General features: G+C 51.5%; 1 protein-coding gene across 14 annotated transcripts in view; it reads left to right on the forward strand.

Moving 5' to 3' along the window:
- The window catches only part of LOC126574011 (myocyte-specific enhancer factor 2), a 37,617-nt gene that overhangs the window by 11,463 nt on the left and 8,654 nt on the right, over positions 1-17,500 (forward strand). For 8 of the 14 annotated variants that reach the window (XM_050233929.1, XM_050233915.1, XM_050233922.1 and 5 more), the window contains exons 1-2: positions 11,254-11,443; positions 12,864-13,299. The exons of 1 other annotated variant lie outside the window; for it this stretch is intronic. The gene's annotated coding sequence lies outside the window, so the exon portion shown is untranslated. Of the gene's footprint in view, positions 1-1,515; positions 2,012-11,225; positions 11,444-12,736; positions 13,300-17,500 lie in introns of those variants that run through there. 5 more of the 14 variants (XM_050233917.1, XM_050233918.1, XM_050233919.1 and 2 more) reach the window with 5 other exon arrangements.

The raw sequence follows: 17,500 nt of genomic DNA on the forward strand, positions 1-17,500 counted from the left end.
TGCAAAGTAAGCGTATACTCTGCTGCTGCTGCTGCTGCTGCCGGTGAAGCTTAAGCGTCTAAACTCACTGATCCGCACGCTGTGTTCGAATCTTCGCAATCGTTGGTTACTCAATCGTGCCTTGGTTTCGTATGGCCCTGGTTCGCCAGGAAAGGTATCCATGGAAAGGCTGATCTCGGGGAGGAATCGGAATCGACTTCACTCGATCACTTCTTGTTTGCGTTGGTATGATTTGGATCGTTTCGTTTCTTTTGCGACTCACCGAATTCTTGACGCCGGTTGTGTCTGGCGTCTTTCTCGTTGTACATTCCCCTGGCATTGAGCCACATTTTTCCCACTTACACCAGTGTGACACTCCTTCAGTTCCCTTGTTCAGTCTAATAGACCCGTGTTGATGGCCTGATGGTGATGTGCTCTGTGCACAGATCATCGTGGCATGTGCGATCGCCGATCACCACCGTGGCGAACTCTCACTGAGCTCGGTGATGGTGGTAACCGTGCCACCGGTATCTCAAGGCGGACCTGGCACCAATCCTGAGACACTCAAACCGTGCGCATGATTTTTGCTGCGCCAATCGACGCGGTACGCGAGGTGTTTCTCCACTGCGCGAAACAACGAAAGGAAATAAGTAGCCAGTTCCAGTCCCAATAAACCCCTTATGTAATACGAGGACAAGATTATAATTTCGATTAACTGAATGTCTGATTACATATTAATAAGTAAAAAGATGCAAGAGATGCAAACATTAAGCTTAACACTTGATTATTGTGGAGATATTTGATGCCATCCAATCCACCTCAAGGGAAACTGCGTAAGTTAAAGCGCCCGTCCGGGCAGAATCTGCGTACGCCTTTCCGATTCTGAGTCTGCGCGGGATCGGCTCTCGACGGGCGATCGACGTCACAGACCCTCACGAAGCCGAACAGCAGCATCTCATGATTTCCACAGCGCGCACACCGTGATCATGCGCAGTGATCGGTCCTGGTGTGCATTTTCCTTTGGAACGGTGATGCGTTCGCGAGAGAATCGCGATTGTGTTGGCGATCGCAGCCAACACGGAAAGCAAGACAGAACCAACACCTTTTTTTTTGTTTCCGTACTTCTTGAAAAACATTTCGTTGTACTGGGTATGTTGGTTGAACTAGTCTTATGTAGATCCTGCGCTTGGAGTGGAAATCATGTGAGGGCCTTTCACGAGCGATCTCATTACCATTCCGTTGGTCGCCGGTTGGAGACAGATAGACAGAAGAAACGAGAGGAACGAAGAGCGAGTCCTCGTTCACCCTTTTTCCACGTCTCTCTCTCTCTCCCTCTCTCTCCCTGCTCGTGCTGGTGGTGGTGATGGAAAACATTCTCGAGCTGTGGTGCTCTACGCAAGGCGTAGGTATCCGCATTGAGATGAGCACACCAGCGTACACACCAACGTAGATCAGGGCAACGTTTACAATCTATTAATAGAGGTGGAAAATCGAACGGAAAATCAGTACCGAGTCCGAGCCGCACGTTGTCGTGTCGTCGTCGTCGTGCTTGTCGTGGTCGTCGTCATCATCGTGTACCGCGTTGTTGACGTTGCTGGGAGCGCGCTAGCGTTCCGTTGGTAGCCAGGATTGAAGATCTTTGTGGAAAGGAGTCACCAGAAGTCGAACACCGTCGTCCATCTGTGGCTAGTGCTTCCCTCTCGCCGGAGGACTGAGACTCCGTTCCTCTTCTATCCGTTCCTCCCTCTGCATTCGTGTCTTCTGGTGTGACCGCGGGCATGAGTGATCGTTGAAGGTGGATTCTGCGCAAACTGCTCACTACAGGACTGTAGGTGTTTCTGCGCATCGGTCAACGGTGAATACTACGTACCAACAACAAGCGGAACAATCGTAATGCGCGCGATGGTGATGGCGCAGCGGTGGTGTTAGTGTCTTCCTTCGTCCACCGTCCACCCCTGTCTATCTCTTCATCGCAAAGGAAACGTAGCCAAATTTCTTCAAAAAAGCAAAACAAATCAAGGCGCGGACATAGGTGAGTGTCGTCATGTATGTGTGGTTGTGTGTTGGAGTGACATTTGGGCCGCGGAGCGAGCGATCGCCTTGAAAGCTGCCCTGCCATGTGCTCACGAATGCGCCTGGCGCCATCTATATCGCACTTACGTTGGCAAGCAGTATCCGAATCAGAACAGAAGTATCGCACCACTAGACAATCGTTATCGTGAATCATGAAGTCGGGCTCGCTCGCTTACCCTTCTCCCCATCCTTTGGCATTTCCCGTCGTCAGACCTGCTATTTACTATCTTGCCGATCGAGGGCGGCTATGATCACGGTTTTTACGGTTGGGGTTTTTACTGTTGGTCGGTTTCTTCTGGCAGCTGGATGGTATCTGACCTGCGATGCGATTGCGCGCATGCGAGGATCAGTTTTCACGCGCTTAACTGGAACACAGTCACCGTGTTCAGACTCGATCCTACTAGCATCGCAAGGCAGCTAGCAGTCTATTGATCCTCCTGGCTGCTGTCGAAGCAGCCGGCAGAATTGTTTCCTTTGCGACGTCGGCGACGACACTTGCGTGCAGCTGTCCGGAAACATTTTCCATCGTTCTCTCTCACTCCTTCTCGGAGGAATGAGGATCGTCTTCATCACCTCCCTACGTGACTGCCGCTGAGCTGTTTCAGTTCTCACATTGAGCAACCAACTGGTGTGGAGCGTGAAAATTATTTGTTTCTCTATCCATTTTCTTATAATTTTCATTTGATTCATTTAATTTCATTCGAAAATTCTTTACATCCATCCAGCATGGTTTGTGGTGGAAATTGGCAAACAAATGGTAATGCAAAGCGCCACACTGACGATTGGGTGTCCTGTGTTGTGAAGGTTTGCCTATTCCCTAAGGCCCAAAAGGGAGAAGTGAAAAGCAGTCGAAGGAAGGGAGAGAAGACTCATCGATGGGGTGGCGTGCATGGCGCAACGCGTGCGCATAATTCTTCTCAACTTCTGCCTCGCCCCCGGACTGCTGGCATCGCAACGCGCGCGCGGGGATTGATCGTTGCGCACGCGCCGAGGATTCGAAGGAAAGCGCCAAGCGAAGGAAAAGGGACAACACTGCGGTGCGTAGCGGCGTAACGGAAGCGAGAGCGAGCAAAGATTAGCGTGAAGAAGCGTGCGTGCGGCTTGGCTTCACTAAATCATCGCACAACAACAGCCAGCACAGCAGCACAGCACATGATCCTCGGCGATCGGCGAGCTCGGTGTGAACGTCAATGGAAGCAAATGGACTCCGTAGTTCATTAACGCTCGGTGGGGCCCCCACATGCACATAGACTACCATTTATGGTTTGTGACCGACAATAAGAGGACCGAGACATCATGAAAATCGAATCTCAAGGGACCTCGGGGGAGACACTCGACTCTTGACGAGAAGAGGGATACGACGAGTCCGTCTATCTGTCGTCGTCGTCTCCGTGTGTCTGAGTGGCGTTTGTTGGTTTTAATGAGCGCAACCGGAGAGCGTAGCGCAACATAAACGTGAAAAGAATTAACCTGAAGAGAAGGAGTTTGTGCGGAAGAAGGAAGGAAGCAAGCAAGCAAGCAAAAGAACACCCGGAAAAACAGGCCGCCCGGGAAATGTCCGGAAAATGTCTCGATCTTCTTGGAAACATAATTGCTTTTGCACCGTCGGGTGCTCTCGCGCTCTCTCTCTCTTTCTGTCGTGTTGACGATTGTTATCGAGTGTCTCTTCCTTTTCCATCCTTCTCAAAGATGTCATCCATCATTGGATGGAGGAGGGAGTAAAGGAAGCCGACGCAACGGGGCAGGCGAGGAGAGGAGCTGGTGGCCACGTGCTACTGCTACTGCGGTGCTGCTGCAGCAGATGCCATTTCCGGTGCGCGGTTTCATGTGACATGCACACGTTTTCGTGAGGTTTTCCTTTTTTCCCAATTCCATCTTTACGTTACCAGCAGCCGGTCTTCCAAGGCGGATGGCAACGAACGAACGGTCCCGGGAGCTTGTCATAATTGCTCTGGACGCGTTTCTGGTGTGGCTACCACCAACCCGGGGATGATGTGCAAGGCGCTGAATGTCAACCTCAGGTTGTGGTGCAGATGGTGGAGCATTGCACCGGCGGTCACTGATCTAAGCGAATCGAAATGGACCACTTCAAGGAGTTGCCTCTCTCACTCGCTCGCTCGTCTTTTGATGTTCAATTACATCGAGAAGATGGACGAGGTGTCACAGTGGTGGTTTGAAAAATAATTTGGTGGACATGTTCCGCGTTACTCTTTCAGCGCAAAATGGTGCTCAACTTTTTGATACTCAGCGAGCGAGATCTGTCTTGGGTTGTTCGCAGATCGATCTTAATCCCTTAGTTCTTCTGCTGCCACCCCCCGGGGGCATTCAGAATCCTTCCCTAACCTCACGGTAAACACACTTTACACGGTTGTCATCGAAAGAACATCACTCTCGCGCTAGATCTTGGTGCTCGGATGTTGCGGTTGTCTGTGAAGATTGAAAAACCTTGAGCGTCTAGCGTCGTATCGGTGGATTGAGTTTTGGTTTTCTTCTTCCCTTTTCACTGGGACGCGCCTGGCATGGCATGGCATTGGCCGAGACGCCGAAACCCCGGGAGCTGACCTCCCGGGCGCACGGTCACCACCCTGGGGGCCAGTCGCTCGCTCGATCGCTCGCTCACGGTGTTAACGCTGCGTTGCGTAACCCATAAGATGAAGCTGTCGAAATGTGTCGTCTTCGCACCGAAGACGGGCACCAAACCGCAGCCGCGACGCGGATGATGGCGGTTCGTGGCGAGGAAAGTAGAAAATGGTTTCTCGAAAATGGAAGTCGTTTGCAGATGAACCGCGTCTTCGTCGTCGTCGTTGTTGTGGGTAGTGCGAATGATGGTTCAACGCAGGACCTTTAATTACTCTCTTTAAGCTTCACAAACTAATGGCAATTTCGACGCACCTTTCGTAATCATTTCATTGGCTAGTTCATGGCGATATTGCTTTAGAGAAACAAAGGTTACACCACCATCGACTACTTGGTTCATGCTGTAAAGGATGGCCGCATATCGGCAGCATAAAATGGAACGAACAACAACAACATCGTGCAGACACCACCGCCATGCCGTTGAACTCGATCTCTCTCCCTGTCTCTCTTCCTTGGCACTTTCTTGGCCACAGCCTGATCGCGCTGGCATGATCTCGATTCGCGCACACAGAAGGCACGTAGCAGGGTAACTGGCGAAACAAAGAAATTACCAGCCAATGCCAAATGTGTGGCCACGCGAATCTCGCACACCACCACCGTAGCCGCCAAACTCCCTCGACACACGTCTGGGTTAGACGCTGATCATGAGGTGTATGTTCCGTGGAGTGCGGGACTTGATCAGTTTTTTTTTGTGTGGCTCTGGCCATCGTGCTCCTCCTCCTTCTCCGCCTGGTGTGTAATTTGGCCAGATGCTAGACGCAGCGAGGCTCTAGGAGGCCCAGTCGTCGTCGTCGTCATCGTCGAACGATCGTCTGCGCGAAGACTCTGCCACTTGAACACACTTGGCGCCACAGTTTGTGGTTTGGTGGTGCGCTTCCGGTTCGAATCATCATTATCGTTCGCTTCGGCTTTGGCTCCGATTCCGTCCGTCCGAGGGTTCATTATGTGTTTTGATTTGTGTAAGGCCGTCTGGGTTGCGCGTACACGATCATCGCTGCGATGCGAATCAATTAAAATGGTACCGTAAGTGACGAGTGTTCCGCGTTGTTTGCTTTTACCAATCTAATCCCCCAACTCGGACCTGCGATGGTTTTTATTAAGGTACGGGGCCAGCATTTGCATGTTGCGCCTTGCTCGCCATTGGTGACACACATGTTTGTATCGCTTCAGCGACCAAAGGACTACGACCGAGCGATCATCACACCGAGATGCTGCTGTTGATCCTCGCCCATTCCACTTTCGATCGCTTCTTCGTTCGTCCTCTGCACTCTGGGCTGCCAGGCTGCCTTGCCAACATCTGGGTACCGATAATATTCCATTAACCGCCGCCATGCAGCCGCGCAAGGGTCTCTTTTGAGAGTGGCTGGAGTGGCCCGTTGTCATCGTGGCCACGAGCAGCTCTTGCTTTTTTTTCTCCTCACTTTGATTGTATGCTTCTTCGCCTTCTTTATCGAACCTCCCCTGTGGTGAAGTGTTGAGAATGAAGGAAATCATTCCAGGAGACAGGCATCGTGGCAATTCCATGGCGCATTCCATGGCGATGCTGCTGACGATGCTCTCCGTTATCCGTCAACGTCGTCGCGGTGGGCAACGAGAAAATCGAGATCACCTCCCCGAGGGATAACGCAAGCGCAAGATGCGCACCGGCGTCCGCGGGAGGGCGCTGCCGAACGCTGGTTTTTCTCTTTTTTCCCCCGTTTTTGTGGGAGACTTCTTGGTTTATGGGCAACCGGAGGGTGCATTTTGCAGTGAAATATCGGGATCATCACGTTCTAATGTGGTCGAAACGAAATAGCTGTCCAGCAGTCGCCGTCGCCGCTATACACAAAGTTGATGTAAATGTTTCGCTGCCAGTCCGAATGTTGTGGACCATAAAAGGCAGATGTACGTACAACGACGGCTGGGGCACACACAGAGGCGCACACATCACGGTTTTATTGCCATTCGGTTGCAGTCGAGGGGCGATGTCGGTGTTGTCTTACATCTGCAGCTCTACAATGCTGCTGCTACTGTCTCTGTGTGTTTACAACCGACCTAAACCACAAATGCATTCCTTCCTTCCGCAGGACTTCACTCTGGCGGTACGTTTCGGTTTGGTTTTCCCGCTCGCTTGCTGCTGCTGACGCAGTTGGCGTGGTGCGATGTAAGGGTGTTTTGGAATTGAAACACGTAGCGCAAGACCCTGGAGCGCAAGCCCTCCCATAAGGTTACTCATTTTAAAAACCATTTTCCTATGCAAAAAGCAAACAAAAATCCCATAGGAATACCGCCAGCCAGCCGTCGTGTTCCGGCCACATTTCGACTCCTTGGAGGAAAGTGAAGGTCCCTGTGTGTAAAGAGGAGAGTTAAATGAATGCTGTTCAAGCGATATATTTTCAAAGGCCACTAATTACTCCAGATCCCGGGACTGTGGTTCCAGCGTATCCGTAATCTAGAAGGGGTGGCCCGGTGTGGTGAAAGGGTGCTTCGGATGGTGGAACGATTGATTTCATCACGTTCGGTGCGCGGGGTGGTCCTCTCGTTGCCGGGACGCCAGCCGGTAATTATTCGCTTCACGTCATAAAATTATAAAACGTCGTAAAATGTCAATCATGGTCGGGCAGCAGCAGGCCTTTGAACGGGGTAGGTTTGTTGATAAGACAGATGAAGCGACACAGCAGGCGGTCCAATAATTCCCTAGAAAGTTGTAGAGTTTACGTATCTTCATGATGTATTTTCTTTGAAGAACAGGAAATAGTGGAAATGATAAAATTGATGATTTTATAGCGGAACATTGCGGTGGATGTGGTAGACTCTTCTGATGCTTCTTACGTAGGCGCTGCATGACTTGTTGTACCGACCAAAAAACACACATTCAACAGGTATCTTCGATTTTGCCATCGATAAAGCTATACCCTGCTTAGTAGCCAATTCGTATCCTTACCATCGCGTGTCCTAACAACACAGCAACAGAGAAAGAGAAAGAGAAGGAGAGAGAGAGAGAGGTCTCCTTTGTTGTGCGAGTGTGTGCGTGAAGACACGCGGTTGTTCTCTCTCTGGTGCAGCGACGGCAATGGCAGCATCCCCTCAGCATCGACACTCGGAGCCCGACCGATGTCCAACCGACCTCCAATCCGATGATCCGGACCGAACGGATCGGATCCCCCGTCCGTTCCGTAAAGGTCTGCCAATCCATAAAGGTCAATTGATTCCCACCTTTCCCATACCATCCCCGGCAACGTCGAGAGCAGGATAAGATTTTTTCCGCCTCGAAAGCTTTTCGTCTGAGCCCTTTTTGTGCTTCACATGGCATGACACACACCGCCGGAGACCGCTCGCTCATCACCAGCAGCAGCACCGGTGATTGTGGGGAGCCTTTTGTCCCGCTGGTCGCCGGTCGCAACCACCCACCCGTTGCGGATCCGGTTCGGTACCGCATTTTCGCTCGAGGAAATTGAACCATTCATTCCGCTCCATTAGCACGCTTATGAATCTTTGGTCCTCGCGTCCCACATCGTTCGTTTGTGCCGTAGTTGTGAAGCGTGTGTGCGTAACGGCCACAAAGGACACGGAAAAGGGGTTTTCTTGTGCTGAGTGTTTTGCAGGGGGCGAAGCACTGCTTGATGAAATTCACTTTCACTCGCAGCATCGCTGTAGCTGAACTCTTTCACCTTTACTTCTACCAGTTGTACAAACCGTTTTGCTTAGTTGGCTGTGACACATCCACCTAGCAGAGTCCTCAAACCATCGTGGTAGGCCAGTCCAGTCAAATCGGGAATCCAGTCACTCCACACGGTCCGAACTCTGCTTGCAATACTGGGACTCTACAGTCTGTACTCACTGGCCAGAAGAGTTTCTGAGCGAAGAACCGGGTCACACAAGTGCATTAGAGCATGCACTAGCAGGCTGGCTGGGTACGGGGTGTTGGATGGGAATCACTGAAGCTCTCTCCGTTGCCGTACGTCGTAGGTTTCTACCTGCCTTGGCTCACGGTCCGGCGAGGGGATATTCCATTAAATAATGTTGGATTAAATTTCTATAGAGAACCTAATGAATAGGGAACTACCAGGAATGGGTGTGGAGTATGTGTAAGATTGCAGTTGGCACAACAGGGGCTTCGATGTGTCGATCGAAACAAACGTGGGGCGCGTGACGTCAAAACAATTTTCCCTCCCGATGGGTTCATCATTAAATCATCATGGCAACGATGGCACATGGCTGCCGCGCGGTGCACACACGAGGAAGGTCAGCTGTTGCCGTTGATTATGTGGCTGCCGTTGTTATAATGTGTCATCCATTCATGTCCTTGGTAGCGAAGAGGAAAAGAAAAGAAAAGAAATCTCTGGCCAATCCACTGGAGTTTTCTAAACTCGGCGACGACTTTCGCTGCGAACATGCTTAATCTAACTCTGGCTCATCCTGCGAGTGCGCTATCAGAGAAGATAATCGCAAACATCGAGAAAGGGAGGTAGAGAATTCGTCGTTACGCATATGTAGGCGTAGGCATGTGTGTGGTGTGTTGTGGCCACGAATCGATCGTCGGAGCAGCATAGCGAATACACAGAAATGCATAAATGTAGGTCATGCATTGACCGTTGCTACTGCTGCAGCCTGCTGCGTTGTCGGCTGGTTTATTGATCATTCTCTTCTGATTCGGTATGTATCATGCTGAGGATGTTGTATCATAATTGGAAAATAATTCCTTACTTTAGTATCCAATCTCGGATCTTCGACGTCTACGAATGAATGGCCGCTCTCTCGCTCTCCCCCTACGATGTTGCAAAGTTGTTGAAAATAGCTGGACCGGTGTGGGCTGTGTTTGGTGAATGAAAATACCTCACCACAGACGGCTGGATGGTTTATCTGACCTCTTACAACACCCACCAGTGGATCAATTCCCGGACAGCAACATAAATGACGGAGGCTGGTTCATCACCAACAAGGTTTGAGACTTTGTTTTTTGCTTGGGCCTGGCCGGGGCCAGCCTTTCCTGATTGATTCCAAAACTCCAACGCTCTTTGGTAGGGTCGATCGATGTGCGTGTGGGGGTGGGGGGTGGTTTTTATTTTTTTTGTCTTTTTCCTTTAGCTCGAGAAAGCCCCCTTTGAGGTGTGTTCGACGAGTGGTGTGAGGATGCTTGCCGGGAAACGTGCTTGTGCGTGTCGCGTGTGCTGGAAATCCTCCCCCCGGCGAACGGTCGGTCGGTCGGTCCATCCTTCGTTCTCCGTTGGTGTGCTGTAGGGCGCACCCACGTGAATGCAACAACGCGTGAGGCCGGCCGTGCGTCTCCATCCATTCGTTTGGCCGCTGGTGATGCTAAGACATCGCAGTTTGCACAGAGCGAACGAGAGAGCGCGTGGGTTCGAGGGTGTTTTCGTGATGAGTGTTGGAAGTGATACCAAAAGGATGCCACGCACAATGCAACATCAAATGAGATGCGAGCGAGTGGCCAAGAAGAGAACCTTCCAGCGATGTTGCTATGCTGTTCACAGAGTGGCCTCCAGCAGAATGTGCAGTCACTGGAAAGTACGCAAAAACGAACCGCCGTCAATGGAAAAACGTGTTCATGATTTATCACCAGCACCGGGGAGCGGAATTGACAAATTATAGAAACATATGCTGCTCACAAATCATTTTCCAGCGACCGCGACGATGATGACGACCATAGCGACGTCGTGTGTTTTGGAGTGGATGAACCGAACCGCCGAAGCGTAACAAACCTCGAGAGTCTCCTATACGAACGTTGCTAGAGATCCTAGCAAGCGAATGCCGTGGCTAGCAGCTGCTGCTGCTTCTGTGGAGCAATGTGGACCGCAGCGAGCAACGAAGGAAATGCCGATACCGTACAGAAGCATAAAACAGAGAAGGAGAGAGAGAGAGAGAGAGAGAGGGGCCCACAGCTGGAGGGCAACGAGAACGATCCGTCGACACGAACACACAGGCGCCCAGTTTGATGCACTTCATGCACTCATTTCCACTCGGCGGCGGCTCGGTGCCTTGTAGGTTCGTCGTTGCGGATGGATTTGCTTCGGTTTTCGGGATTTTCCATTTTCTTCTCGCACTCTCAGCACCAACATTCCGCGTGTCGGTGAGAGTGACAGAGAGCTGAGAGCGACGTTTGTTCTAACGGTGATGCCGCACCACGACGGATATGGTCGCTTTCGAGATAATAATCTGTGCTGTGGTTTTTGGCCTCTTCTCACCGGACAGACAGAGACATTTTCCGTAGTAGTTGCTGTTGTTTTGGCATTGACACACGGCACAGCACAGTACCGGGGAAATCGTGTTCCACGGTGCTCTGTCAGCTGTAGAGAAGTAGCATCCCTCTCCCGGGATATGCTCGTAGGTGATCAACATCGTCGCACACATACAATCGCTTGGTCGGAGCGCACGCGTACCAAGTATGTGTGTTCGATTCGGTGGATTTGTGGTTCGGGTGCGAGATACGATCCTCTCGGATTGTACTCGCACGCGCGCGCGTGGCACTGGGACCGAAACCGAGCACCGCCAACCAACCAGCCAGCAAGCCAGCCAGCGGCCAGTCAGCCAGAGTGAGATCTCTCGCCTGCAGAGCAGAACGTACGAAGTTGTGGCTCGTGACGGTTGTGGTCGTGACGACGGCGACGACGACGACGACGACGACGCGGACGAAGAGTCACCCCCCCCAGTGAGCACAACGGATCCATCGTGTGTGGTGCTGCGTGCGTGCGTGCGTGCGTTATCGGCGGGTGGTCGGGTGATTGAAAGCAAAAGCTTCCTCTTAAAAAGCCTCTCGGTGGGTGGATGGTTGGTTTTGGGTGATGGTGATGGTGGTGGAACACACAGCTGCTCGCTGGCTCGCTCACTCGTTCGCTCATTTCGTGATTACCGCGAACACATCACAGCAACCTCTGCCAGTTTGTGACGTGCGAAACCGGATTGTGATGCAAAACCAACAGGCAAAAGGAGTTCATGTTCGTGTGTGCATGTGAGGTTGTATGTGTGACCGATGCGGGGGTGATCGCTGTTTGCCGTTCTGTTTCCGGTGCCGACGATGCTCTCAAGGATGAGAGCAGTGTTTAATGAGCGAAGCGAGCAAGTCGCAGAGGCAGGCAGCCACTTCCATTTGAAAACCGGCCGGGCGAAAAGTGAATCCATGATCTGGCCATCCACACAACAGCATCACTAATTAAAGAAGGGATAAAAAATGATTCGCTGAGTGTGGTTCGAATGTGATGTGATTGAAGCAGTGGCCAAGTAGAGGTTGATTGAAACACTGAAATGCACTATCCTGCGGTTGTCAACTTCCCTTTGTTGACATTTTGTGGCACATTTTGAGAAGATGTATTATTGTTCCTTATCATCGGTCATCATCATCACTATTCGACATCGCCAAAACGATGGAAAAGTATGCTGGAATAGAGAATGTTAAAAATAATCCCATACCACAACAAACCAGCCGCCCTCTTCCCACCCACTCACTGTGTTGTTGGCCGGTTCCTGCCTGCCCGTTCCTCTTCCTCTGATGACGCGTTTGTCCGTGTGGGGCTGCCTTTCCCCTATGTATGGGTGCCGGTGCAAAAAGAGAGGAACTCCCTCCCATCACCCCTTCGGGCACGTTGGGGAAGGGAAGGTGGCAATATTGGCATTCGTGATATTATTATTAGTTCAGCAACATATTCAGCTTTCCTGCCTGCAGGTCTCTAGGTCACGGCGGCGGCGGTGGCCTGCAGTGGTCTGAGTGACTGAGGCAACGTTTGTGTTGTTGATCTAGCCAGACGATGGCCGGGGCGGACCGGGCCCCCTTCGGAGGGTTGGCGGTTGCGCTGCATAGCTTGGGATTTCCCTTTTTAATAAAAATAGGACCAAAAGCGACGCCGTGGTCGCCGTGGTCGCGGTGACCGAGACATGGCCGCACCTTCTGCACCTCCTCTTTGCCCTTTGGTGAAGACGGGGCATTGTTTTGATTTTTCCCGCTACTTTTTTTTATGCCCCCTCTTCTCCATGGAATGTTTTGGGATCGCTGAAATGGACCACAATGATTAGACACTTTCGTTTACTCTTCCTTCACCTGGACTGTTGTAAAAAGGATTCAAAGTGCAATTGCTTGTTCGTTTCGAACTGATAAATGCCCTGAGTTGTGTGAAAGTGTAGAAAAAGCCTTCATCGTTGGCAGAAAGTGTTGAATCAAGTATTCATTGCTGTTCGTTTTGTAGCAGCATCAAGCAACGCCAGCAGCAAGTGTTCCTCGTGCTAATTAGTTGTCGTGTGAAGACGTGTGTCAATTCGATTCGAAAGTACAAACAAACCAAAACATTCGCCATCGTTCGAACGTGTCTTCCGGCGGATCGGCGAACGGAAGAACTGTCGAAAAAGGAGAGTGTGTGTTCGGAGCGCAGTGGAATCATATTCAACATTGCAACATCAATCCCGCTAGCTCTCGACCTTTCGACCTGCCAGACCTTGGCTGGTCAGACTCGCGAGAGGAGCAACGTAAGTGAACCGACTCGTGTCAATCCACTGCTGCTGACGGCACCCGTTCCCGGCGAACTCGATGGATAGGAAGGAATTCCGTCCGACGGTCATACCCTAGCCTACGTTGATTCAGGCGCTCCGTTGCATAATCGAACAGAGAACGTGGCAGTCGACCAGGTAACTAAGCAGCAGTAGCAATGCTTCCGAAGGCTTCATGATTCGTTCGATGAGTTGTTATGCTGATTGTTATTGAGAAGGACATCGAGGGTCGAGCTGTTTGGATTGGAGGAGGGAGGGATTCAAGCAACAGGAGAGCACCATCCATCCGCCGTCGGATGGCAGTATGCAAAAGGGAATTCCAATGGGTGGCTGGAGCTGACAGTGGCCTACCGAGCGGGTAATCAGCCGCTGGAACTGGAACGGACCAGCAACAGCGCTGGCGGGGTGGCGTGCGGAGCGCAGAAAAATCGTTATTTCTTTTCGGTTCTTCTGCTTCCTTCGTATCCTTTTCAGGGCTACATAAATAATCAATTGTGTGACCTTCGGTATGTTGCTTCCCCACTGGTGCTCGCATACACGAAGGCTCACGACACGAGTTTTGCTCTTCTAACAAACGAGAGAGAACGAAGAGAAGCTTCGAGTCAAAAGTCAGAACGTTTTTTATCCGTTGTAGAGAGAGAGAGAGAGAGAGAGAGAGAGAGAGAGAGGGAGAACGTAACCTGGCCGGTCGGTTGCTCTCCTTGAATTGGATCCTATTTCCCTCGCTTCCATGTGGTCGTGTCCCTGACATTCTCGTATGAACATCCTTTTCCGAACGACCCGTGCTAGAGACCCGTGGAGAGCCCCCTTCGTTTGTATTGGTGGCGTTGTGGCCTGCTGCTCCGCTTTGCGTCCTCGAACACAGGACGCGAACTTGAAAGCGCACATTCGCAGAGAAAAGCAAAGCAGAAAAAAAAGAAAATCGCTCCGGATTGAGCGGATGTGGTGTTATTTGGGTAGCATAATGGAAATTTACAGCATATTTCCCACTCTTCCTGTCGGCGTACAGCAGCGCGCGCCCGGCATGCCTTCCGGTCGCCGGATAAGGATGTGGGCGAAATGCTGTCGCGGTGGTCTGCGGTGAGCCCCAGTCGCCAGTCGCAGTGCACCGAGACATGGTTGGTTAGACCTGGAAAAGGTCAGATTTATTGGCAAACATCGCAAGACACGCGGAAATGGGACATGTTTTCTTCCTATTAATGGCGGACTGGAATGGGAAATAGAACTAACTAAAACTTAATGTCGAATGTACAGATCAAGAATTACAGAAAGAGGCTCTGAAAGGTACGTGTAGTTCAAATGTAGAAGGTAAAACCGTGGAAATTCGGTTAAAAATTTCACACACCATGCGCCTCCATCGAAACACCAATTGACCATGCGCCCCCATTTGAGAGGTGTTTGATCTACATGATTTATTTAATCACCCTTTTTAACGAAAAGATCTCTAAATGGAGGGAATGTACTGATGCCGGTAGCGAAGGTTGTGAAGTGAGAGCCCGAGAGGTGCTCGGCCACTTCTCGCCAGAGAAACAAAACGAAGAATTCGAACAAGACAGAAAAGAGTATACCACAAGCTGCAACCCACAGCAGCAAAACCATTTGCAAAGAACGAAACTGTGGATCCGTAAAAGGTGCTCCTAGCATTCGTTCGTCCGGTCGGTGATCGACGGTTGGCGAAGTGGTGTGTTGTGTGTGCGGACGGAGTGAAAGTTACCGAAGACTCTTCTACGCGCGTTCCGTTAACAGACATTAACGACAGTTGACTTGTCCATTTTTCTTATTTCGTGTCTCTTACGCTTCGCATGCTCACCGTCCGTCGTCTGTCGTCCGGAAGAGGGGTACCGCGCGTACCTAGTAAGCGTTCCATTGGTTGGGGGGTTTGGATCACCGGACGGGAGTGGTAAGGAGTGTGCCGAGGAGAAGCGAGAAAAAAGACAAATAATGTGTTGCCTCTTGCGCGCGCGAGGAAAAACGTCGTCGCTCGACGTGCACGTTCCACGTTTTCTGCTCGGGTTTTTGAATGCGTTTTGCTGTAAATCTTGTAAGGAGATAAAAAAGAAATAAAATACTGTTCGTAGGGGTGAAGAGGGTGCGGAATGTTGCCGCTCGTTTGAGCGCACGAGCGCCGGTCACAGTCGCCGCCACCGCCGCCGCCGCCGCCGACTGATGAGCGGTTGACTTGAGACGGAACAAATGAGAAAGATGAGTTCGGATTGGCCGCTCATGCCTGAAGGCCCGAGGAAAGGAAAGTCGCCATGAGGGCCTCTTGCCGCTGCCTCTCTCGCGCTTTCTTCACCACTCGTGATCGTTCTCGGTGTTGTTGATGATCTGTGATCACCCAGGAACAGCTGCACCATCGAATGCACACGGTTTGAAAGTCGTTTCGAGACGACCAAAAGGGCAGACGGAGATAGAAGACCGACCGCCGTCGTAAGGCGGCAACCAGCATCCATATAACATTCATGGCTCGTAAAGGTTCGGTCCCGAGCCGAAGGGACGATGAAACGGGTCAGGGAGACGAGATCGAGCCGCTGTGCTGACTCAGCTTTTGCATGATAGCTCGTAGCTGAAGCCGAAAGGAGTGAAGCGGACGAGTAAGATGAAGAAACGAATGCCTCGGGGGGGGGGGGGGGGGGGGGGGGGGTTTTCTCGCTCCCGTGCGAGTGTGCGTATTGATCGTGGAGGTCTGTGCATGATGATCGTCGACGAGTCTAGATGTTCGCCTCTTAGTCTTCGCATGGGAGATGGGAGGCGAGAGGATGTTGGGAGATTCGAGCGCCGCCACCGTGCACGACGCCCAGTTAAGACGCATCACACGCTCGTTGACGTTTGAAGGTTCGGGTGAAACGGTGAAAACCGGGGAAATCTCCGCATAATGATCGCCACGAGGGAGGTGTGTGTGGTCTAGGAATCGTGAGGAATCCCTTATGTGCGCTGCCGCTATATAGCGCCACTATATGCGCTTCTTCTGCTCGTTTGCCAACCTCCGTTGCCAACACGATACTCTCGCGATCGCACGATGATCCTATATACACCATTTCCCGCACACACATACACTCATACACACATGATGCAGAACCCCATGAGCAGCGTACACACATACACAGGCGAGAGGCGGCATTCCGTTTCCGATTCGATCATGCGCCGCCACCAAACATCACTTCTCAACTCACAGCACAACTCACCTTCTCTTCGTGCTGCGCTCGCCCTGTCCTGCCCGCGATCTTACTTACGTCGCGCTGATCGTGGTGTATCGTTGACGCACAAACGGTTGTCGTCTTCACGATCGTGTGTTGCTTCAGACCAAAAAAAAAACAATCCCGTACTACCATAATATGTGGTCGCAATGGTTCAATAGTTGCAAGATATTGGTGCTATGACATCAGAAAGGTCGTAAAAGCCGCCTCCTTTCCTTCCAAATGAAATGTCCAGTAATATCCTAGATAATGTTAAACTTGAATGGCAGATGAAAGGATAGCAGATAAGCTGGAATGTTGACGATGTAACAAATAGAATAATCTGATGTTTTCCGATTGAACGATCGCCCTTAAAGCGGTCTGTGGCATGGCCGTCGCATTGGGAAACGGAAAAGCAAAACTTGCGCTACGGCTCGAGTTACATGTAGCTGGTCTCTGGAAAGGAAAAGCCGGGAACGGGGGCGCCAGACGGAGCTGCGCTACGGTAGTACGGTAGACGGTGACAAACATTGCGACCCTCTGGTCTGTGCTCTGGCGTACGTTCAAGTTGTGAGTGACGTACCGTGGATAGCAGAGGGAACAGGAGGAGCAAAACGGCAAACAGCCACAGCAGAGAAGCGTTGTTGCTTGAGAAAAGTGGAGCAAGCGAGGCGGTAGTAAGGGAAGGAGGTGCGGTAATGGGTTGAGAAGCGGAAGAAGGTGTACGAGGTTGAAGTTTGGCAGAGGGCACTACCAAACCACCCCCCACCCCCCCTCCGGTTGGCACAACGTTGGTGCTTGTGTGTTGGTGGTGATGCTTCTTCGTAATCGTCGTTCGTCTATCGCGTGCGCGTGTCTCCTCTCTGCTCATCCTAGACGGCAGAGACCAATCGAACCGCCGTACGGGAAAGCGGTGCTGATGGTGGTGGTGCTGGTGGCGACGAAGACGGCGACGATGTGGACAGAAAGCCGATGTTTTCCTCTCATGAGTCTGAGAAGTTTTCTGCGGGGCCTGGCTGGGGAGAGGGATGCGGATACGGGTACGGTGGGATGGTTCGGGTCAAGACAAGTCGCGCAGCATCTTACCTAACATCGAAACGGTGCCAAATGCGTCGCGGTACATGGGCTGTGTACGTCTCGTCCTTCTCGTCACTGTTGATGCG

The sequence above is a fragment of the Anopheles aquasalis genome, chromosome 3 (genome assembly GCF_943734665.1).
Source record: "Anopheles aquasalis chromosome 3, idAnoAquaMG_Q_19, whole genome shotgun sequence".
Taxonomy (NCBI): domain Eukaryota; kingdom Metazoa; phylum Arthropoda; class Insecta; order Diptera; family Culicidae; genus Anopheles; species Anopheles aquasalis.